The sequence below is a fragment of the Camelus bactrianus genome, chromosome 2, assembly GCF_048773025.1.
Source record: "Camelus bactrianus isolate YW-2024 breed Bactrian camel chromosome 2, ASM4877302v1, whole genome shotgun sequence".
Classification (NCBI taxonomy): Eukaryota; Metazoa; Chordata; class Mammalia; order Artiodactyla; family Camelidae; genus Camelus; species Camelus bactrianus.
This window is the reverse complement of record NC_133540.1, coordinates 77,608,646-77,634,634: the sequence shown is the minus strand read 5'-3', so window position 1 is coordinate 77,634,634 and position 25,989 is coordinate 77,608,646. Positions and strand designations below refer to the sequence as shown.

Here is a 25,989-nt window from a genome sequence, read left to right as displayed (position 1 = left end):
TTTGTATAGTCCATAAGTGCAGAATATTTTTTCTCTCCCCATTTTTAATAGTTATGAAAAAAAAGAATGCTTCATGATGTGAGAATAATATGAAATCATGTATTAGTGTATTAGTGTTCATAAAGTTTTACTGCAACACAGCCTGCCTCATTTGTTTACATAATGTGTATGGCTGCGTCCCAGCTTCAACAATAGAACTGAGCAGCTGTGAAAGAGACCTTCTACAGCCTTCATAGACTAAAGTAGTTATTATTTGATCTTTCATAATAAAAGTTTGCCAGCTCCTGCTCTAGATCATTTTATTTACTACCTTTTGGGTGTGTCGCCTCTGCGACCCATTGGTATCTCAAACTCAGTATGCTAAAACATAACTCATTATCTTTCCTCACAAACCAACTTCTGTTCCTTTCAATAATGAAGTCATTTGGGACATATTTACTCTTACCACTTATCAATGACTTAAGTTCCAAATGATTCTGCCTCATCGAAGTATCTCACATTTGTCTTCCTCTCTCTCATTTTGCTAAACCTTAATTCATCTTTCATGCGGCCTATTAAAAGTTATTCAACATCTTTCTCAGCTGTCTACAATCTTATGTTCCTCCAAAGCTTTCCTCAGCATTCTGCCCTGACACACTTAAGGGCTGTTGCAATGCCTCTCTTAGGTCTATTATTCCATCATAGTGGAGGAAACTGGTAGTGCTTAGGTGGTAGGAAGTTAAAATAAAACCCCAAGACTTACTGACAGGCAAGTCACCTTCATTGTCCTTGATCAACAGTTGTTAGAATAACCTGATCATCTTATTCCCTTATTTAAAACTCTAGCCCCCTATAACCCAGAGTTTTCCCGTATTTCTAAGCTTTACTCTTACAGAAGGTTTTCTCATATAGACTCTCTACTCCCAACATTATTGAGAAATTCTCGAACACTAGCACTTGCCTGAATTTGACATACTGCTTCAGTCATCTGACTATGCCTTTGGTTCCTCAACTTTTTTGTCATGATGAAAGATGATTAAGCTCTGGAATCACTAGTCCTGCAAGGCTTTTGTAAACTGTCCCTATCCTCTGGAATTGATGATTCCTTCTTTAATGCTCTCAATGGACCCAGGCCAACAGTTTACTTAATTACTCTTATTGATTATCTGCCCAATGTCCTGTACTAGACTGTTACTTCCTTGAAATTAGGGACTAAGTTTGTATCTTCACAGCCTAGCAACTGGTAGGCATTTGATTTTGGTTGGCTGAAAAAACTAAAGGAATTATATCTATCACCTTTCAGAAACTATTAGACAAATATTTTCTTCATTGATAGCTCATAACGCTCATAAAACCACTTTAAAATTATTTAAAGTGAATCATTAAAGTCCCAAAATGGGCCACTTGTGCATTTTACTAGTAACAAGTTGCTGATATCTAAGGAACAAAATTAAATCTGTCATGATCTTTTCAATAGCCTCAAGAAAATTTTTAAAAGTGAAAAATAGTCTTTATTGATATTCCCAATCACTAGCTCAATATTCTTTACTGATAGTCAATTCACTCACTAAACAATGTCTTTTAAATCAGAACTCCTACCTGTTGACAAGCAAACAAATAACATTTTTTTCAAAGTTTCTGGATTTTATTGCTTCTGGAAAATTCTTCAATACAAAAACTCAGTCAACTCTATAATTGAGAGACTTTTGGTTTCATAATTTTTTTTCTTTTTTAATTAAATTTTTATTTTACAATTAAAATAAACTGGTTTCTAGTTTACTACATGAAATTTGCAAAGTAATCTGGTTTCCTATATACTTAGCACTCAGTTTCCCCATTTTTAACATCTTCCATTACTATAGTACACTTGTCACACAAACAAGTATTAATAAATTATTATTAACCAAATGCCATATTTATTAGCTTTTCCCTAATGTCTTTTTTCTGTTCTAGGATCCCATCCAGGATAGCACATTACATTTAGTTGTCATGTCTGCTTAGCTTTCTTTAGACTGTGACACTCTCTGACATTTTTTTGTTTTTGAAGATCTTGACAATTTTGAGGAGTGGTAGTTAGATAACGTGTACAATGCTCTTAAATTTATGGTTGTCTCTTGTCCTTTTCTCATGGTTAGAATGTGAATGTAGATTTGGGAAAGATGCCCACAGAGGTGAAGTACCATTTTAATCACATAACTTTTAGTGTATGTGCTATTAACATGTCTGATTGATGATGAAATTAGCAAAGATCATCTGACTGAGGTACTGTTTCCCTTATTTCTCCACTGTAAACTTACTTTTTGGTTTTCCCCCTTCCATGTTGTATTCTTTGATAACATGCTATTACGTGTAACCTACACCAAAGGTGTGGGAATTAAGCTCCATCTTGTTGATTAAACGCTTTAATTCCAATAACACAAGTTATTTGGAATTTTTTTCTATAGGAGATGTGTCTCTCCTTCATTTATTTAATCATTTATTTGTATCACTATGGACTCATGACTATCTATTTTATACTCTAGATGTAATCCAATTCTACATCATTTATTTAATCTGTTGCACAAATTATTTCAGCTTTGGCCACGGGAGCTCTTTCCCACTGGTTGCTCTCATCTCTTATTGACAAGTCCCCATTGTTTTATTTTTTGAGACCTTTCTTATTTTCTGGCACTCAAGACTTTCCAGGCTCATTTTGTATACTTCCTCTATGGTGACACATTTCTCCAAGGAGTTTTTCCTTTGATTGGAGAATCGTATTAGAAACCAAGACTTGGGTGCTGGATGGTTTCTTTTACTTTTGATATTGGCTTCATTTTGCAAGGAAAGTATTGACCAGTCAACTTTCTGGATGCCCTCCATTAGAATTCCATCAATCTTTCTAATGAATATAATACAATCATATTCACATGCATATGTGTGTATTTCTACAAATAAAGAGGCAATAAATTCCCAGATACTCTGGCTTATAAATATGCCAAAATAGAAGGTTTCTAGAAAAATAAACCAGACCAAATGGTAACTAATATATCAGCATCCATAACTACTCAAAAAGATAGATATGCTTTCAATGTCAAGTACAGATCTTTTAAGTCCAGGCTACAGAAAAGAGACTATAAATAAAAAACAACTAAGTTCTGGAATCATTGTAGTTCATACTCTCCACTTCTGCTTCTCCTTGTTGAGTTTTACAAATGAACTTGTTCCCTAGTACTGTGACTGGAACTCCAGGAAAGTAAGAGTAAATCTCAAATATTAGGAACCGAATATAAACATCAATTTAAGGAATGCAAATCATGTTAAAAAAATGCTTCAGCAAGTGGCTCTGAGATAACACTCTTGGTAGGTCAGAGTTAAAGGACACAAATGTGCTTCTTTAGTGTCTCTAGGAGAGAAAAGTTCTTCAAAATAATTAAAGCAATAATACTTCTTTATGGTAGAAAGTACTTATTAATTTTTTGAAGTATTTTCAAAGCCACTATGCTGCAGCTGAAAGTAAAATTATGTAGTAAAAAATAAGAAAATTTGCAGATGATGAGACCATAAACACACTGTGAAAGCTTACTGATGGTTTGGGAGAGGAAAATCTGGTCATAATATTCCACTCTCCTCAGAAATAAAACTGTGGTATAATAAAAAATCTATCTGGTCTTTGTCCCAGGTTCCTGGCACAGAACTCCTAAAATCCTTGGAATTTCCTGAGTGATATGAATGTCTTTTGTTATTCATAACAAGTTCTGGGTTTATGCTAATGAGATAGCTCAGGGTGGGACCTCTAGATGGCTTCTGGAGGGGGCTGGTTAACAGAAAGACCAAACATATGATTAGAGGATGGGAAATTTAGGCCTCATTCTCCAAGCTTCTGGGAGTGGAGAGCGAGGATGGGTTATATAAACCTTTTTAAACCACAAGATTCTGAAAGTTTCTGGGTTAGTTGAACACATTTATGTGCTGGGAGGTGACACCCAGAGAGGACACTGAAGCTGTGCAGAAACCCACACACCATCTTACAAATCACTTCCATTTGGCAGTTCTTGAGTTGCAGATAAAGCTGTAATCCTAAATAGAGCACTCCCATGAGTTCAGAGTTCCATGGTTTGTTCCACAGAATGATTAAACTTGAGGTGCGGGGAAGGAGTCATGGGAACCCTCTGAATTTGTAGCTAGCTGGGCAGAAGTGTGGGGACCCGGGCACCCATTTGTGGCTGGCATCTGAGTGGAGGCAGTCTTCCTGGGACTGAGCTTTTAACCTGTGGAGTCTGCTCTTACTCTGGGAGTTACTGTCAGAATTGAATGGAACTGAACTGTTAGACACCGAGTTGGTGTCAGAAAACAATACACACACAAACAATATGAAAATATATCTCAAACAAATGAAAGATATACCATAGAGTCCCTTAATGTTCTTTAATCCCAGACTTTCTTTTCATAGTGCCTTCAATGCAGTAGTAAGAAAGACAAAGAAATATTGCTAATATTTTGAAATTGTAACTGAGAACTTTTTTCTTTTTTTAAAGAGAATATTAGGCGTCAATAGCATTCTAAGTTTTTAGTCAAAAAGGGAAGTAGCAAATGAGAGAGAAAAGCTGGGAATACATTTTTACAGAAATTAAAAAAATACTATAGATTGCTAATCACTTAGGAAATGGTGCTGGTATGATGCTACAAAACTTTAAACTCTAAACAGAATGTTAAAACATTGCATTCTTTCAAAATGGTTGAAAATGTGAAGGAGGGCATTTTATAAGTACAAAAGCAGGGAATAAGTCATCAGGAAGCTCTTGAAAAGACACCACAGGTGACTGCTGAAAATAGTGGCCACCAAATACCAGCCCAGGAACATCCACTGATCCTTTTGACTTTTCCCCAGAACTCAAAACAATATCATTTATTCTGAGGTTTTGACCTTTATTCTCCCTTTTCTCATTGGAGAATAGTCTTAAATATTATTTCCTCTTATGAAATGATGCCAATAATAGCTTTTAACAAACAAAATTATATATGCATATAATATCCTTAGTTGGTAAAAGTTTTAAAAAGTTGTCAATCTTGTGTTTCTCATCCCTTATTTATGCATATAAGTATTTATCTGGTTAAGTTTTACTAGTACAAAAAGGCCCCTTCAGGGCATGTAACCCGAATTATTAGGGTAGTTTGGGTGAACTGTGCCGAAGATAAGAACAAATTAGGTAAGGAGGGTGGAACATAGAGCTGGATAAAAAATGTCCTGCATTATTTATCATTGAAAAGCAATGCATTTATCCCATTTCTTGAAGTTACTTAACAACAGCTAAATCTCAGTGAGGACTGTTGATGGCTGTGCTCATCCTTGGCTGTGAAGAACCAGTTAAACTGACATAAGAGGCGATCTTGACTTAGGCCATTGAGGGCGGAGACCTAAAGGGAAACTTGAGTAAGACGATCTTTGACAGTGCTATTCTAATGCAGGAAAGTGATTCATTGTTTAGTAGATCTCAGACTGCATGTGTATAATGTGTTATGTTAGAACAGTCTGGGTTTACTGTTTTGTTTTCTTCATCCAACTTGTAAAAACCACTTGGGGGCATGATTAATTGTTAAATAAATGTTAAAATTAAAGTGAAGAATTTCCATAAATCAACTTACTAGCTTTGTATCTGGGCAAGTGACCACACTCTCTGGGCTTTAGTTACCTTGCCTGTAAAATGGGGAGAAACAGTGCTTACTACATAAAATTATTGTAGGATTTAAAAACAGTATTTTTAAAAGTGTATGCAAAGTTGTCAAGCATACGACTAGTGTTTAATAAATATTAGTAACACAGGCTGTCAATAATAATAACAGTAGTGTCATGGGGATATACCAAGATCAGAGAGATAAATTATCAAAATTTCCTAAATTTGCTTAACAGTGCAAATTCTGTTTCATCAACACAAGTCTAAAACATTAAGAATCTGGGAGATAAGCCCTGGGAATCTTTATGCCACGTCATTCTCGTGGCTATTACAGTGTGAAAACCACCAGGGCCTTAAGGAGATACTGGTTTACATTTATTCTATATGTTTATATTTCTTTAAGAAATAGTGGATGCTTAAGGCAATCAGTGATACTGGATTATTAAATCCTGTCCCTGTGAGTCCAGAGGGTAGACATTGTGCTAATTAAGAATAGGAGTACAAAGGGAGACAAGCTCTGACAGAGACATACCGCTAGGGCACAAAAGTTTCTTTCTTCTACAGCCAGTAGTAGTTGGTGATTTGAAAAAGAAGGAAGTTAGACACAGTTTTGAAAAGTAAGAAGCTGAGTTCTAAAACAGGATTCTTCTTTGGGCAAAAAGGTACCTGTGCAGGTACCTGGTAATTCCACATATTTTGAGACTTAACTCAAAGACTCTTCCACATTTAATTTTACACATTCTAACTAAATGTAATAAACAGACTAAATAACTATGGCATCTGCATTTCAAAAACAGTGCTTTTTTAATTGTACTAAATAATACATCAATGTAGTATCAGTGTTAACTAAGCAGAATTTAGAGAGACCAAGACAAACTTCCTTTTTAAAAAAGATCTTTTAAAAAACTGTTCTAATGAGTAAACAAAACCACAATAATATGGCCACCCTCAAATTTGTTATTTTCCATCCCGGAGACCTCCCAACATGTAAACTTAAAGATCTAAATTTTAAATTGCTTAGGCAAAACTTAGACAGTAACAATATATATTCTACTAGGACCTTTTTTTCTCCATAAACACATGCATAATTACATAATCAGTTCTGGACAAACATCGATCTTCTTTCTAATTGTATAGTAAAACAAGTCTTTACCATTGTATATCGATAATGTTTTTCAAGATTTAAAGAAGTAAACACACTGCATCTATTACATTATATCAAAAGCACATAAACAGTTTCACATGTCATTGGAGAGGTTTATTCTCTCCAATACCTCAAAGGAAAAAAAAAAACTCTTTAAAATATAATTTCAGGAAACATGAGTTTAGAGTAAAAATTTTAACAAAATCTCTACCAAAGTTTCTGTGTAGTAACTGTCCCCTAAAAAGTGACACTTGAGTGCATTGATTCAAGCCCCTTAATTTGTTACTCACATTATAGGTATTTAATAAATGCTCTTGAAATGAATATACAAAAACTATTCTGAGCTATACATCTTTGCTCATTTAAGTTAATACTAAAGATTGTCATAATTTCTCTGCATAATATGACTTTTGGATAAATCACTACACTTAAAAAGAAACAGATAAAAGAATTGTATATTAAGGTAATATATGTGATAAAAATAGTAGATGAAGATAAAACTACATGTGTTATAGAATAAAAGATATGAAGTATTCAATTCAAATTTCTACTGCTGAATGATTAAAAATGCCATTTGGCTCACTTTTTAATTCACTTCCATTATTAGGAAATGTGCTTTTCTTTATTTCAATAAGGTAATGCCATTGGGGAAGATGATTCCATTTGGGGATAGAATTTTCAATAGCAGTATATCTTGATAGGAAATAATTTATATTTTACTCTATCTAAAGTTATCTTTTCCCCTTATCCCTTTCGTTGCACGGGGGATTCTTTCTAAATAGACTATTGAAAAAAATTTTAGATTTTCCATCTATATTTAAATTTCCACTGCCTAAAATCCTATATAATATAAAAGACATTTAATGCTGTTATGAAGAAGTAATAGACCTGCCCAGAGTATCTAAGTGAAAAAGGCTACAAAGAAAATGCTGTCTAGAAAGATCCCAGAGAACCAGTGTTGTTATGTTGACAGTTTTTCTATAATTAACAATACAATTTTCCTGCATAGTCTGAAACTCTTTAGCCTAGAACAGTATTAGGGCAAAGGATCTAAAATAGATCAGGACTGTTCACTTAGTTACTAAGGTTAAGTTTATCATCTAATAATGGTAAAAGCTAAAGTCTGATATAAGAACCCATTCTACTCTTTATATTTTACAATGGTAAGTATATAGTAAACTGAATAATAGCACTTAAAACTAGGACAGGAAACTCAATCATTTAATTTCTCTAAGATTCAGTGTCTGTATCTTTCAAATGGAAAAAATTTGATAATAATAATTCAGAATTGTGATGAGAATAAAAGAAAACAATAAGCACAAGTTTCTTAGCAGAGTGCATGTGGCCAATGGCATGTGTTCAGTAAATATTAAGAGAATATGGACTGATCATCCAATGTTCTGAGTTAAAGAATTCCTCTAGCTATTGTTTTCATCAAGATCTGGATCAGAGGGCGCTACATACTATTAGGAGTTAAGATACTGATGTGCACAATAGGAGAAATTAGGAAAATAAAATAATGCCAAAAATCTGCCTGAATATGCTATATTATACCATTACGATTCAAGTAAATATTTTTCAAGTCAGTCTGTTTTACAAAAGCATTCTGTTTACAAGTGATGTGTTTATACCTAAAATACCCATGGCAATGTTTACTGTAATATGAAAATATTTTAAGCAGTCCTCAAATTAGGAGTAAACTAAATGTGTTTGGATATGTTGACTGTATTTTCTCTTTGTTTGTAAGAAATAAAGTCTCAGCTGGCATTTAGATATTAAAATAGAATAATATTTGTCAGAAAGAATTGGAAATTTAACCTAAAGACAATTAAAATCAGAGATGAGAAATAAAAGATACAGAACTATTTCTAAAGGTTACATATAACTTCCATATAAAATGGATAAAAAGACCCCCAAAAGTGCTGCAGAGAGAATATTTAATGGGGTAGGAAGAATTAAGATACACCAGCTCGTGCCGAGTGAAAAAAGGGGGATACAGTTTTTGAACTGCATCCCACAGAAATTATGTAAAATCCAGAAAACGCATTAGAATCCATCCTAATGATACAGAGAGCTTGAGCACTCAGTGGAGCTGGGTAAGAAAGACAGCAAACTGCATTCAGAAGTTTGTGCCCTTGGGAAGCAATACTGCATTGGTTAGGGAATGCTAAAATATTATTGGATTTAAAGTGAAATTTGAGCATCTCTATAAGTGGACAGGACTTTTACAAATAGTAGTATGTGCTCTAATAAAAGAAAGTGACTTCTCATGGTAGACTATTGTGAGGGGAAAAAAATTCAAAAAGAAAAAAGGATCAGTAGAACATAAAGCAGAGAAAAAAGACATACAGACCAGCTGAAAATGAATAATTCTTTTACAACACTGGCTAAGACTTTTTACCAGATGAAAAACGGGTTACTACTATAATTTTACTGCGTATAGCTAAAAGCTAAACTTGCTAAATGCATATACTTCCTATTAGTTGGTTCAGTTATTCTTAAGTATTTAGACACCTTTATAAAGCATTTCTCTAAATATTGGTATGAACAGAGATCTGAATGGGCTGGAACTTTGTTCACTGCATTCTGTTATAATCTAGATACCTGTGACATCAGAGGCACGTCAGAAAATCCTAAGTGCATTTTAATTTTCCTATTATTTGTATATAAAAGGGTCTCTAGAACAGTCAGTCACAAGATGCTAAATTAGGCCTTTTAGAAAGTTTGGTAATTTAATTAATTTCTCCTTGTATAAGGTAATACTATGAATATTATTGACCTACAAGTAAAAACTACTATTCACTCATTATCAAAATAGATAATAAATTTATTGAATAAAATTTAAGATGTATAGAATTATGGGTTAAAATGTGTCCTCTGAAGAGCCTGGTTGAAGTCCTGACCCTGTGTGAATGTAGCCTGACTTTATAAAAAAGAATCTTTGCAGACGTAATCAAGTTAAGATGAGGTCATACTGGAGTAGGGCAGGCCCTGCTTGACTGGTGTTTAGAGACAGAGACACACAGGGAAGACAGAAGATGGAGGCAGAGATTGGAACTATGTTGCCTCTAGCTAAGGAACTCTGGGGGCTACCAGAATTTTGAAGAGGCAAGAAAGGTACTTGCCCTAGAGGCTTTGGAGAGATTATGGTCCAGCTGACATCTTCACTTTGAACTTCTAACTTCCAGAACTATGGAGAGAATAAATTTCTGTTGTTTGAAGCCATTAAAATATGTGGCAATTTATTACAGCAGCCTTAGGAAGCTAATACATGTGGTTTCAGAATTAGAAGTAAGAGCTACTATATCTCAATACCAAAATTAGGGGATGGTTTACAAGATAAAATTTTAGACACAGTAGATGCTTTAAAAACATTCTGCCCTTCTTCTATTACTATTTATATATTATTTTCATTTAACATAAAAGTCCAATCAGGACTTTTAGGCAACAGAATTCTATGATAAAAATTTAATGATTCTTCACAGAAAAAGGGTAATATCTACTTTCAAGTCACACACACACACACCTCTCCTTAAACTGGTAAACACTTTTCCTACATGGCCCTAAAGAATTGGTGAGATTTTGGGGAAAGGCCTGCTTAAATTTTATATTAGTATAATGTTTCTGCAGGACAAATGTCAATGAATATTTAAAAAGATGTGACAGCACTTTGCTTATTCATTAATTTAGGAATTTCATTACTTAGGAATTTAGTCTAAAGATATAATCATAGATAGGCATAAAATATATAAATCAGACAATTTGCAAGAATATTCATTGCAGTGCTATTTATCATATGAACTAACTGGAATTATACTAAGTACACTCCATAGTATGAGATTAATTGAATATATTATCTATACACATACAAATGAAATGTATCAGCATTAATAATAATATAGAAAAATATTTATTGATGTACACTTTTTTCATAACCTATTTTGCAATTAATAAAATGTACTGTAAAAGAGAATGTATAATATAAACAGAACAGAAGGTTAGGTGTTTATGAACTAAAATAATAAAATAAAGTAATAAATAATAAAATAATAACATTTGTAATATCTGGGAATATATTAATATTGTTTAATTTTATTCTTTTTTACTTTCTAAGATGTTCTACATGAGCAAGTATATCACTTTTAATAGAAAAGACTCTGTATAGATATAAAATTTTGCAACCAAAGAATTAAAGAATCATTGATAAAATGATATGATGCCAATAAATGCTATAAAAGTATACTGAACAGTATACATACATAAAATAGTATTGTTGGAGGCAATTGCTGGCAAGAACTGGTTTACATATCATCATGTAAATATCTACACTGTCCCAGTTTAACTATGTTACTGTATCCCTATAATCTCTTCCAAGTTTCTCCCAAACTGCCATATCTCCCACAGAAGCTACTGACTTCTGTCATTAAGGGTTAATAAAACCACTGAGCAAATTCTGGGTCATTAAATACAGCATTAAATAGAGTGGAGAGTGATAACCGTTAGTTAATACAAGAGAAGAGAAAAGTATAATGGGACACGGGACGTAGTCATGAGTAGTTTCTTCCTTTATCTCAATATAAAAAATGTCCAAAAAAGAAGAGGTAAGGGGGAATTCCAGGAGAACTGATGCCTAAAAGAAAATGCTAAGAAATAAACTATCAAAACACAAAATTTTAATAGTTTATGGTACATAGTACATCTGTATATGATGACTGCACCTGTCCACACAAAATTTTTAAAATGAATATAAACAGGAAAGCTGGCTTACTCTCTCCTTTTCTTCTTTCCTACTCTCCCTCATTCCTTTTTCTTTTCTAATGTTTCATGGGTAGCTACTATATGCCCATTAGTCTAGACACACAAATGTCCTGCAGGAACAAACAGTTCCGTTGTTTCTGACTGACATGTAAGGAATAACTGCACAGAATGCGGTTAAGTGTTACAGAGATATAAATGCACTGCAGCACAAGAGAATAAGGAAGCCGGTCAGAGAAGGCAAAGAAAACAGTTCAAAAGCAATGGATGTAGTTTGAGTCTCTTGGAATAACACAAACAAGCGATGAAGAGGTTTTGCAAACAGGCAAGGACTGTTGAAATGGATGTAAAGGCTACATAAGTGGCGATCTTGAAAGCAGTAACGCTCAAACTATAAAATGGTGAGTATTGCCATTATTCACTTTTAGCCAGGGTCTTCCCAGTTTGTGGAGGAATAAAGTAAATATATAGCCTTTAATTATATTTTTTTCCTGAAATCTTTTTTGACTGCAGTTGTTTTCGGTAAAACTAGCACACAATAAAAAAAGAAAGCAAAGATGAACTAGAAAATGCATAAAACTATGTTTCACATTTTTATGTACTTTTGAGAGGCACAGACCCTCATGAATTGATTTAGGCACAGTCTAAACATGAAGTTATTACTGGATCTCATACTGGAGTATAATAGGATGAGGTTTAGCTGTTGGTGACAGAAATCCAACATAAGAGTGGCTAACTCAAGAAGTCATTTTATTTCTCTCTCATGAGAAAACAGGTTTCCAGGGCTAATATGGAAGCAAGCATCTTCTTTCATGTTCTTTGCTTCTTTAATACATAAAGTCTACTCTGTGATCTGCAATGGCTCCACTAGCATATTGCAACCAGCCAATAGAAAGGATTAAAAAAAGGGAAGGAGAATGCCACCTTCATTCAAGAACACTTTCCGGAAATTTCATACACCCACTCTATTTATGTACTACTGGCTAAGACATACCTTAGCTGCAAGGGAAAATCTCCTTCATCCCAGTAGCCAAGGGTCCAGCTAAAAACAAGGACTCCATTATTGCAGAAGAAGAAGGTGAACAGATGCTGGACATCTAGTTGTCTCTGCTATATGGATTTTGCATATCTATAAGTTTATGTCTTTACATTTAGAAATGACATCACCTTGATCCGATTTCTGAGAGTGAAGGAAATGAAACGATTTTATGACATGAAAAAGGATTCTGTCTCTCTCTGTCTGTCCTATCACACCCTTCCCACCTAGGCCCATGTTTTGAGAGATTTAATCCCCTGGTCTTTTTTATTCCCTTTTTCCATTTCAGTCACTCAATGCTTGTATAGATGAGGTAATAATCATAAGAATTATAAGTTGCTTTTTTTCTTTCCTTACATGTGTTTCCTCATAGCCTCTTACTGAAAGCAATTTGTAACAGCCCTTATAGAACCAGTGCTGGAACACCTGTTACCAATCTCCAATGTATAAAGTACAGCTTCAGTGTAGGCTACACGCATTCATGATTAGAAGCCTCCGTTTAGCTGGTCCTTTCAAGAAAATTCATCAGCTACTGAAAACAGCAAATGATGCAGCTTCATACAAAACACAAACTGCTTTCAATTAGAGTTTTATAAAGTCATCTTCTAGCCTCAGGATTATGGCAAAACTGATGCATTTTATTCATCTGTGATCAATACATTAAAAAGATTTTGATTTTCTAAACAACACAGTGCATTTTTTTTTTTTAAACCAAGAACACCTGAGAAGATGGCTCTTTGGCCAGCTGCTTTTTTCTTCCATGGGAGGATGACTCAACAATGTTTTTGTGCTGTATAACCAAATGCAAAAGAAAATCTATCTCACTAACCTTTTCAATCAACTAGTTACCTAAATCTAAACTCTGAGAACACTAAAACAGAATGATGAAGACTTCTCAGCCTTTAGAGACATCCCTTTTGTTGTTCCAGAAGTGAGTTATCTTGTAGATTAAAAATCCATTGGAAAAGAACAGAATGTAAGCTTGATTACATACTTACATATATAGAAAAATCCAAAGGAAACAAGAAAAGGAGGAAGTGGAGGGAGTAAAAGAAAACAAAAAAAATCCCCCTAACCAAAATATGATTGTCTTAGCCACCTGCAAACATTTACCTCAGTTCTCTCATATGAATAATATTTTAACCTATATAATTTATTTTCACATTTCTCTGTAAGTTGTTGCTTTTGGTATTAAAAGGTTTCAACTAGTGCCTTTTTTTAGCATCACTGTGTTATGAAATTCTGTCATATATAGAAAAACAGATTTAAATTAGGCTTTGGGAGTTTGCCATTTCATAAAATTTTCCCTTAGGAGTTTTCAGCTAATTAAACAAATGATTGCAAAATACCCCCAATGTCAACTTTGCTGGCTCTTACCAGGGACAGCTAAAGCCAAATTTCAGGCATCTATCTCCATACAAGCTGGCTTCCTCACATGCCCTCTCCTCCTGGCACTACAAGTAGTACTATGATAGAAGTGTGTGCAAAGATAAGAGTAAAGTAGTTTAGGCAGCAAGGAACTCAAACTTTCATGAAAATACCAAGCAGGTAGGAATAATTTCACTATTCAGATGATATTCAGCAATGGAAATTATTTTTTGCTCATGACAAATTATTTACTTTGTCCAATAAAATAATTTCTTCCATTCTACAATTTTAAAATGATCTTATGATTTAAATTATCCCATGGAGATGTTCCTTCCTCTTCACAAAGTTAATTTGTCCTCCTTGTGTGAAATATTCTTAGAAACCAATCTGTTTTGCCTTCTTTAACTCTTTTTTCTCATCTTTCATTCTCAAAATCCCATGTCGACTAGTGCTGACATGAAGTTCTGAGTGAATTAAGATGAACAGTTAGATGAAGAGGTAGGGAGAACAGAATATTTGAAAAAGAATTTCCTTAAGGGTATAGGCTACCCTGATTTAGACTTGAAAATCATCTGAGAATATCTGTTAGGCCTAAGGATGTATATGAAAATTTAAGAAACTACATAATTTATATGCAAATACATAAGTGAGCCTCTAGCATATTGGAAAGGCCTGATGGAGGCCAACAATTCTGTTATGCCTAAGGATTTTCATATTTTGAGTTTTCAGATATTTAAAGGTTCAAACCAAGATTTTCATTGTTGTCATGGTTGTTTTTGTTTAGGCAAAATAGGAGAGAGAAAAAGGAGAGGCCCTAGTGAAGAAAGGAAGGGGAGGGGGTGTGGAAAGACGAGCTCATGGCTGCCTTTTAGGGAAAATGTGGAGTATTTTGACTTTAAAACTTATCCAGTGTACATTTTAGTTTTACACTGATAAAATACACCTGGAATTTAGTTACTACTCTCCCTTGAGATTAGAGGAAGCTTGAGAAGGAAATCTTTATTAGTCTTGGAATAGATAAAGAGAAGGGAGAAGGGAAGGGAGAATTCTAAAGAAAAAAATCTAAAACAGACAAAAACCGTCTCCTCCTCTTTGGTTGAAGAGGAAATGTTCCCTGAAGTAGCATATTTTGATAGACTGTTCAGAAGCAGTAGAGATTCTTTTAACAATTTCCTGCCTCCAAATCCAGACATAAACTCAGGAACCTGGGCTGGTTTCCAAATTATCTGACTCATTCTTTTAGGGAAAAAGTCTCATTTTGAGAAGGGACAGCAAGAAAACTAAACAACAACAAATCCCTTTATTATAATCTCCCAAAGGTCCTAGCACAGTAACTAGCAAAATAAACACTGAAAAAAGAAAAGCAAAAATAGAGAAGTTCAGTAGTGTTTGGTCAGTTAAAAAGATGGAGATACTGATTTCAGAAGAGTGAGTTCAGACTCAGACTCACAAAAGGGTACACTCAAAACGTATTACTACTAGTCACACACAGTTAGAGCTTCCCTCTCCTTATACGTGTTAAAAAATAAAACAACATGCCCAAAATGGAGTGATTATGCTTAAGCCTCAGGTCACTAGAATGAGACTTAATTACAGTTTCAGCTTTCTGAGAAATGGAATCTTAAACCAGGCAATCAGGAATCACCTGATCAGCACCAGCTGGGCAATCTACCTGATAGACCCCTCCATCCCCTAAAGGAAAGTAACCTGGCAATAACCAGTCTGCAGTTCTGCCTAATATAACTTCCTTGCTTCAACTCCCTTCTGCCTATAAAAGTCTCTCATTTTGTACAGCTCCTTAGATCTCCTTTCTATCTGCTAGATTGGATGCTGCCCACTTCAAACCAATTTTTGCTCGGATAAATTCTTTAAATTTTTAATATGCCTCAGTTTATCTTTTAACATGTGTAAATGGGATTTTATATCACTTCAGGTGTCTGTGAAAATTAAATGACACAAACTAGTTACTGGTTAATTCCTTTAAATAAAAAAGGTAGTATCATTCTGTGCTATTATATGAGAACCATGCTTTTACAGACAATAATTTTTCATGTGACTTATCTCCAAAACCTGTAACTGAATCAAAAGCAACCAATTAAAAAGAGAACCTGGAAGAATTATGACAATTAAAAAGAAAATTACCATAAGAATACATTTTACTGTTAATTAATTCAATAATCACAATATAACTACAAACTTTACAGTTATATAAACACGAAGAATACCATGGGTAGCAACATATTTTAAAACTACTACATACAGCATGATAGTTTAAAATAGTCCAGCATATACCCTCTTCCTTCCTGCCCCACTGCCCCATTCCATGCTACCTACCAAGTCTCCTTAACAGAAAATCACCCTGTCAACACAACCCTTTATGTTAAGTGATTCTGAAGATCATTTTGTATTAGTTTCACTGGCATTCAACTCAGATTTCTTAAAAGATCATTTCCATCTTCTCTAGACACTTAGACATACTAATGAGTTAGTCATAGACACAGTCTTTTTTTTTTTATTAAATTGAATGAACGCCCTTATCTCCTCCACAGTAGAACAGAACTAGAGGAAGAAATTAAATGAATCAGCATCTTTAGACCTTTTCTTACAGATTAAAGGCACAGACTTTTCTTTAACTTCCAACCAGAGAAGTTATAGTTTTTCTTGTGATAAACCTTCATTCATTAATATAACAGAATTGGTAATTCTTCAATTTTTCTACTGTAAGACATTGGACACATTTATATGTTAGATACCTATATCTATATTTAACTAAAGTAATTCAATTGTATGTGCTCATACGTATGTATGTTCTAATTTACTTCATATAAACAAAATTTGAAGTTTGAACAGAAGAATGGTCCTGAGTTTTACCTGCATGACAGTCTTACATTAAATAAGACAAATACTTACCTACCATGAGAAATCTATAAAAATTTGTTTGTCTCCTTTTTAAAGAGCTAGGTTCAGATTCAAGTAATTTTAAACCACTGTACATATGTACATACACTTAAAATAGCTCTGTATTTTTTAGAAACTGTTCATAAGATTTCTTGTTTTAAACTTGATATTTATCTTTAGATATAATGAGATGCTCAGAGTGGTTTATGAAGACATTTTTTCCATTTTCCCTTATGATAGAATCCAGCAAGTGTAATTATTACTACATGTCATCACAGAGTGGTTTATATTTAGCTACAGCTTGGGGTCTGGGTAATGTGATCCATGGTACTGAGAATTTGATGAGAAACAAATTTTATCAACAACAAACAACTCAGTTCTAAAGCTTACTCCTAACTGCTTATAGTACATTGTAACAAATAAAATTCAATACACTTTAATTTTAAAATTATAATGCAATGTCATCCTCCCAACCCCCATCTCTGGGAAATAACTATTAAATGGTAACAGTGTGTGATCTGTTCTTCCTAGAAGGCTATCATGATTGTTATTTTTAAAAATTGTTTCCTAAGAGGTACTAGTATTTTGCTACTTTTATCATATTTTTTACTGACTATAAAATATGTGGTTACTGTTTGTAATCTTTTCCAGAGTCCCAGCCCTAGCGCTTAATAGCTGCATAACCCTGGATGAGTTACCTCATCTGCTCTAAGTCTCAGTTCCTAATTTCTATAATGAGGATAAAGAGACCCACCTTCCCAAGTTTTCGTAAGAATTAGAAATAACCTATGTGAAGTACAAGTGTACCAGGCTTAAAGCTGCCATCCAGTCAGTGGTGACCGTTCTTGTTCTTATTTTATTTGCTAATAGCATTTCTAAAGATATTTCCTAAGTCTTGGATTTCAATTTTGTTTCTATTATTCAGTATTACTCCTACAGTTACAGCTGGATAGAACTGAGTAAAGTCATATTTTAAATTACATGTTTATAAAGGCAAAGATTTCACATGACAGAATAAATGGAAATCACTTACTAATTTTTTCTTAATCGAGAACACATCAAAAAGTTCCAGAGAAGTAAATCTGTTTCATGATAAATACAGTAATTTAAAAAGGAAATCTTAATAACTAGTATAATAAGCATTCATGAATAATATTTTTATTCAAGGAAAAATATTAGCATAAGGAAGACATTTGGGTTTTACATGTCTTTTGATTTGAAATTATGGGTACTTCAGATTCATATAGTTTTAAAATGCATAATGTCCTGAATATCACACATTCAAATTTGATTGGTAAAATGAACAAGAGACTATAACATTTCATATCAATCATTTAACACTGTCTATTCTGAATCACATAATAAAAAAAGAAAACTCTCCAGTGGATTTTATAAAGGAAACAATGCACTTAAATTGTTTCCACTTGGCCTTTAGAACTCTATGACTCCAAGGTTTCAATTATTTTCACGGCAAAGATAATTCAGCAGTACATACAATAATGGGTTTACATAGTTTGATAGGAACCGAGTTATAGAATATTTTTCTCAGAGATCATAGAATTTTGGAGCTTTAATGTAGTGAGTAGTTTTTCTAGTTTGGAAAATGAAAAGAGATTAAGTCATAATCTTTGTGAAAACATAAAAAGGAATAAAATCAGTTAAAGTGTGAATTCTCAAAAAATTATGTCATTTTTCTTTAGATTAACTATTTTTCAATCAATTTTTACAAACAAATCTAATTATTGTCCCCAAATTCCCAGCAGTTTAATGGCTCTGATTTAATAATGGTTCTAATTATACCCAAGAGGGAAAAGAAAGCTGCTTACATTTTGGAATTATTCCCTTTCTTGCTGACTGAAAGCGATTTACATTTTGTTGCCCCACAGCCTAAAATAGATGCTGTACCTTAAAGTTTTCCGTTAAAGTCAATAAAAGTTTATCGAATGACTGGTGTTCAAGGTAAGATCTGTACATATCATTTATAGTCTTTTCATTGTGATAGTTTCTCTTTTCTTGTTAAACACTTAAAAGCGTTGTTCATATTATTTTCTTGAGTTAAGCCCATTTCAGTATGTATGAAGACTAAAGCTACTTATTAAAATGGATTTTAAAGATTGTAATTATAGCTAGAAACAAAAAGGCAAAGTGTTCACTTCTGCACGTTTTTTATATAGAATAAACCAAGCACCCTTGTAAAAATTATGCTCGTTATGCTACATAAAATTGCAGGGTAGCTCGTATTTTTCCTACCACTTATACATCATGATACATGCTTCTATTCTCAACTAGTCTTGGCGTAACCAGCAAAAATAAAATAAATTTGAGGATACAGATACAAATAAATGCATTTTTCCTTTTAATTTCCAGATGGTCATGTCTCTTAATGGTTTTCATTTTGCACACAAAAACATTCAAGATCTTGCCTGAAGACACTGCAGGAAATATATTTAGCTCTACACAAACATGATGATCAGAAAGGTGAAAAAAACAATGATTCTGGACAGTCAAGTGACTATAAAACCAAGTTTTCCAATAAGGTTCCAGATGATCTAGATTTTTGAAACGGTGGATCCAATGAAGCTATGAGAAAAATACGTATGAGACGACGGGGGGAAAAAAAAGTAAATGAACACAGGTCCCTGCCAAGTACCAGTCTATTGGTTTAAAATAGGTGCTCAGCAAAACATGGAAACAGCCTAAATGTCCATCAACAGGTGACTGGATAAAGAAGAGGTGGTATATTTATACAATGGAATGCTACTCAGCCATAAAAACCGACAACATAACGCCATTTGCAGCAACATGGATGCTCCTGGAGAATGTCATTCTAAGTGAAGTAAGCCAGAAAGAGAAAGAAAAATACCATATGAGATCACTCCTATGTGTAATCTAAAAAACAAAAACAGAAACAAATAAACAAAAAACCAAAACGTAAATACAAAACAGAAATAGACTCACAGGCATAGAATACAAACCTGTGGTTGCCAAGGGGGCAGAGGGTGGGAAGGGATAGATGGGATTTCAAAAATGTAGAATAGATAAACAAGATTATACTGTATAGCACAGGGAAATATACACACAATCTTATGGTAGCTCACAGAGAAAAAAATGTGACAATGAACATATACATGTTCATGCATAACTGAAAAATTGTGCTGAACACTGGAATTTGACACAATACTGTAAAATGATTATAAATCAATAAAAAATGTTTAAAAAAAGAAATACTAAAAAAAGATTATAAAACTATAAATTCAAACTAAGAAAAACTGCAATAAAATTAGTTGCTTAATACATTTTCAGCACAGTATGTAAAAAAAATAAAACAAAGAGAACACTGTAAAAAATAAAATAAAATAAAATAAAATAAAATAAAATAAAATAAAATAAAATAAAATAAAATAGGTGCTCAGGTCTAGTCAGCTATCTAGTGCTGGATCTGACTCAGGGCTCTCCTATGTGAAGCTTACTCTGCAGGTTTTAGAATTTTTTTGCCAGCCAGCTAAGCCTTACTGCCAGCTTCCTCTTGATTCTGGTTACACTTGCCCAAGGGTCATCTGGAAAAGACAGCAGTCTTGATCAGTTCATTTGGGAAGCTTGCATCCCTGAAGTGTCTCAGCCAGAATCATTTGAAGTCACTTTATCATGAGTTTTCACCAAATAAACCTTAACAATATTATTTGGTTTGGTGGTTAAAAGATCATCTTATACAGCCTGGGTCCCTTAATGAGCTTTTTAGTTGTTCAAGTCTATGTAATATTCTATGGACTAATATGTCTACTGACCACTGGAATCTTTAGAGAGTGGAAATCTGAGGCAGCTATGTCCATGCCAATTAGAAATGTGTAATTGTAGTAAGCCTTTGCAGTTGCATTCTTTCACACCACCAGAGCTTGTTAATTCTTTAAGATATTAGAATTAAATATCCCCCACTTAGCATCTTCCACTTACTTGTCCTTGATGACATATTTCAGTTGTGGAAGACATCCCTTCCAAAATGCGTGGTTTCTTTAAGTTTAAAACTTTAATGAAAAAGCTAATAATCTACAGCCACCTTGTTTCCTGTCTCAGTGCTACCGCTCATTGCACTGAAAGCTGGAACTGGGTGGAAGGCAGGCAGGTTCATAATATTATGTTCCAGGTGGAACCTTCTTTTTGGCAGCTCCAGCCTTTCAAATTGCAAAAGGTAATTGTTACAAGGTGTTGGTACTAATGCAGATTCATCTCATACCATCCAACTTTGTCATCAGTTTGTTAGTATTTTCCTTTCTGTACCATTCATTTTTTTCCTAATCTGGAAGGTCCAATAATTATACTGATTGCTTAATAGTCTTTACAATTTCTTTTCCAATTTACTGGGTCCTACCATCTCCCCATTCCTAAGGTCCTCAGTGGACAGCAGTTGAGACATCTCTCAAAGAACTTTTTCATAGACAGTAACTTCAATCAGGAGTCTTCATAAGCACTGAAGCTCTTTCTGAAAGTGATCCTGAAAACATTTCTTCTGTATTTTCCTAAGTTCAAAGAAGAGGGCTGGAGGGTTCTGCAGATGTCAGTAGGAACATCAATCCTAAACAAGTAAAAAGTACTAATTTCCTGGCTCTTATTTCCCTCAGCAATGCTCTCACAAACCTAAGCTTCTCTTTTTACTGTTTCTTGTTAACAGATCCTTCTGGTAGTGCCACAGTTGATTATGTATTTTGTCTACATGGTCCAATGGAATTTTATTATTGCTGTTGTTGTGGTAAAAATATATATAGGATAAAATTTACCCTCAATGAACTTTTAGATGCATAGTATAGTATTGTTAACTGTATGCATATTGTTGTATCATTGTAGATCTCTAAGGAAAACTTTCATTTTTCCTAAGAGCATTGTCACTTCTTTAACAAAATCAAACTAAAGTTCATAAGTAAAGAAAACTGAAGAATTGTATTATTATTTTAAACAGATATACACATTAACATATGGAATTTTATATCAAGTGTGATTCTCATTTACACTTTTCAAATTTCATAAATATAAACAATACATATATTCTAAAATCCCAAAAGGATATCAAATTAATTCTATGTGTTTAAAAAGGGGGCTGGTATTGGGAGAAAGAAATTTACAGTAAAAGTGACATGAATGGACCATTCATTTGTATGGCCACTAATTCTGTAGGGCAACTGATCATAAATTAAATGCCTGACAGTCAGTAATAGATGATTATATCTGACATAATGAAGTTATAATGAAGGTGTTCGCACACTGCTTGACTATTAAGTGCCCATTTATTGTCCCGGCACCAGGTGTGATAGTGATAGGCTATACAAATCATCCAGAAGAAATGTCAAAATTTGCTCCTTTGCTGATAAAGTACCACACATGTTTATTAATATAGCAGCTTGTCTTAGAACTGGCCCATCTGCTCATTCAAAACAATTCTTTTTCCTATAAATATTTCAATGTTAAGAGTATGACCACTAGTAATAGTTTTAGAGTAATAGGAACGGAAAGAGACGAGGAGAAAAAGGAAAATAACTAGAGCTTAAATAAAATACTATGCTTTCTTTTACCTTCGATACATTTAACAGAAGAAGGGGCGGGGAGGTAGCTTTTACTGTGGCATTTGCCTTAGATCAGTGCTGCCTGAGTGTAGGCCACCAGACGGGGTCCAGGTTTCAGCTGTTGCTGGTGTAAGGTGGGAAATGGCAAATTTCATCAATATTTTCAAAGTACACATTTCAGTAAAGTGTAAAACAAAGTACTCAATTAAGAAATTCTCCAGAGCATTAATTCATATGTATTTAAACTTACCAGAAAATATTTTAGCTGAGTAGATTTTATAAAGAAAAATATACTACCAATTTTTGGGGGGGGTTGGTTTTAAAATTCTGAGGATTTTCTTCTAAAAACCCATGTTCTTTGAGATATTAACATCACATTCTTATATAACAGGAAAAAACAACTGAAGAAAATTTGACTGTGTATCCTTTTTTTTTTTCAACTTCAAAAAATCAGAAGTACAAGGCTAAGGCATTTCCATCTGGTATTCCAGGTTTTATGCACTTGCAGTGCAGCCTGTATGCTCTGTGTTCTGTCTTCAAGAATGTTTTTTTCTAACAAAAAAACAAGTATGCCCTGAGGTGCCCTCTCAAATGAGCACATGCATTTGAAATGAAGAAGTACAAATGTTCAAAGAGTGAAACAAAGGAAAGGCACGGACCATTTGGTGACCAGAGGTGGTTTTCACTCTGTAGCCTTGGCTTCATTTATTCATTCATTAAAACCTAAATAAAGTCTGGCAGGCATGCCTTTCAGGTCCCAGGAAAGAACTTTATCAGACACAGTATCACATAAATCCACTAGTCATACTCTTCTAAATAAATTACATCTTGGGATAACTAACCACCTGGTGACCAAAGGGCTAATTCAATTACTTGTAAAAGGCTAAAGGTCTCAGACACCTCTGAAATTATTTTTCATATCTCCCACAGACTGAAAGGAAATGATTTCCAATCATATTTCATGTTACATGTATTTTCAAAGGCTTAATAATGGTTGAGCATGAATTTCTCTTGTCTTCCAGGACAGTATCAATATTTACCCAAATTATCAAAATAGAGACCAAGGCATTACCTTTTTTTTTTCTCTCAATAGATCCAACCAATCACCATGTCGGATTAAGCTTTAACTGCAATGTCCATGAATCCATCAAGTCTTCGTTACTCCCACTGCTACTGTATTTAAGTTTGTGCTCTCAAGAATCTTTCTTGAAATAGCCTACCACCAATTCTCTTTGCTCCCAATCCATCCTAAGCCCTGGAGTCAACATTTCTATGTAAAAAAGTGTAAGTATTAACGCCTTCTGTCCTCAAAGTCCTTTGTGGTTTCTATAGGATAACTGATCTGCTAGGTTTAGTACACAAAGATCTCAGCAACAAGCTCTTTTGCCAGCTTCTTTCTTCCCAGTTCGCACCATGTCAACTGTGGGCACTGAAAACTTTCCCAGTTCCAAAGGCAACGCAGACTAACCTGATCAATAGAGTAATAGCTTAGCAATCAACAGCCAAGAAGAGTCTAAGACTATTCTTCTTTAACAGAATCAGTATGCAGTGTGCCCAGCAAGCACACAGCAAACACAGTGTTTTCACTGGTTATCTGATAGCAGCTAATGCCCTTCTTCCCTTGGGGACTGTAACCCCTGAGCATTTGTTGGAATCCAGGCATGTGTTCCCTCAGGTACTGCTTCTAAAGGGCTCAGCATTTAGTCCCAGAGCAATCTGAATTTGGCAGTTTCCAAATTCTTCTGCTACTTCTGGATCAGAGAAGTCATACATTACCCAAAGGCCAGTAATGTGGAAAGCATAAGGGAAAGAAGGAAAGAGAATCTTCGGAAAATTTAAGTGGCAGGAGGGCATTCTCTAATGAAATTTAAATAAAGGCCACACCAGTATGACTGAAGTTACCTCTTTCTATGCCATTTTCCACTCTGTAGCTAGAGTCATCTTTTAAAAGTCAAAATCAGATCATGTAGTGTTAGGTAGTTAGATAAGTGAAGGCACCAGGCAGACTGGTGGAGGATGGTCCAGAAGATGGTGTTATACCCTCCTCCAGGATAAAGGGACTTGACTTCTTCTTAATGAGTGCCAGCAAGAAACCAGTTAGAACCCAACAGTCACGACTGTGCGGTAGCAGAAAGGACTTAACCGGACATGACCCAATGCTCATCGTACTATAATTAACATTGTGGTTTAGCCCCACCCACCATGGGTTTTCCCGTGTACAGAATGGGTAACGACACGCGCAAAAGGGGAGAAACATGACTAAGCATTCCAGGGTCAAGAGCCATCAATCAATTAAGAGACAAATTCATACTGTATAGCACAGGGAACTATATTCAATATCTAGTAGTAACTTATAGTGAAAAAATATGAAAACAAATATACACATGTTCCTATATGACTGAAGTATTGTGCTGTACACTAGAAATTGACACATTGTAAACCGACTATACTTCAATAAATACATATATATTTTAAAAAAAGAGAGAGAGAGAGAGAGACCATCTCTAAGTGAGGTTTATAAGAGAAGGGGAGACAGAAACCCCTGCTTTTCTTCCCTTGGGTCAGCCTGCCTCCCGTTCCTGGACGTGTACTTCTCCTTTTTTAAATACATCTTTTAAAGTCTTTCACTACACAATGCACTGTCTCCTGACTGTAAACTCATCTTTTGGGTATGACAAGAACTAGGGTCTTTACCTGCTGGGGTAACAGCAGTACTCCATGTAAAAATTCTTCGGGGATCCTCACAGCTCTTAAGATAATACCCAAAATCCTTTCATGGCCTACAAGGCTGACAAAGATTCTTTGCTAGACCAAACTTTAATTAGACTCCTGAACCTCCTTTTAGGTCCATTTGTGCATGTCCCTGTAACATCCAGTTTTAGCAAGGACCCTGCTACGTCAGTATAACCAGAATCCCCCACCCTCAATATCTGATCTCCGTACCTGGTCTGATTCCTCACCTTCCACTGTTTCCTTGGTGATGTCTGACCACCCTGGCCAGACTTCAGCAAGAATCCTATCGAGTTGGCTCCAATCCCCCTCACTCTAATGTCTCCTTTTAGTAATTTTACATTCAGTGACCTCTGCCCTATTTCTTGGCTATAAATTTCCACTGGTTTGGGCTGTATTTGGAGTTGAGCCCCTTCTATACTGAGGTCTTTATTCCTCTACTGCAATATCTCTGAACAACAACAACAAAAATCTCTATTTACCACTTTAACTACTGTCCAGCTCTGGTTTTTCCTTAAAAACGCCCTGCATGATGAATCCTGCCTAAATACTCCACCTCTATCTCCAGTCCCGCCTCTCACTATGTTTCAGAATTATTATGTCCACTTACGTGTTAATTTTTTTATTCATTTATTATTTTTCTCACCTGTCTGGAGCGTATGTTTCATAAGAAGTCTTGACAGACTTGTAAACTGCACAGTTTCTTCAATACCTGGCACAGGTTAGGTCCTAATCCATATCTGCTTAGTGAACAAATGAATTAACACACCATGACTTTTGTACCTCAGGGCCTTTGATTATACTATCCTTCAATTTTAATCTTGGTTAACTCACTTTCATTCTTCACTGTTCAGCTAAATAGCCACCACTCTAGAG

General features: G+C 34.5%; 1 protein-coding gene across 11 annotated transcripts in view; it reads right to left on the bottom strand.

The window, feature by feature from the left end:
* The window catches only part of ADGRL3 (adhesion G protein-coupled receptor L3), an 822,802-nt gene that overhangs the window by 276,727 nt on the left and 520,086 nt on the right, over nt 1–25,989 (bottom strand). The window lies entirely within an intron of this gene.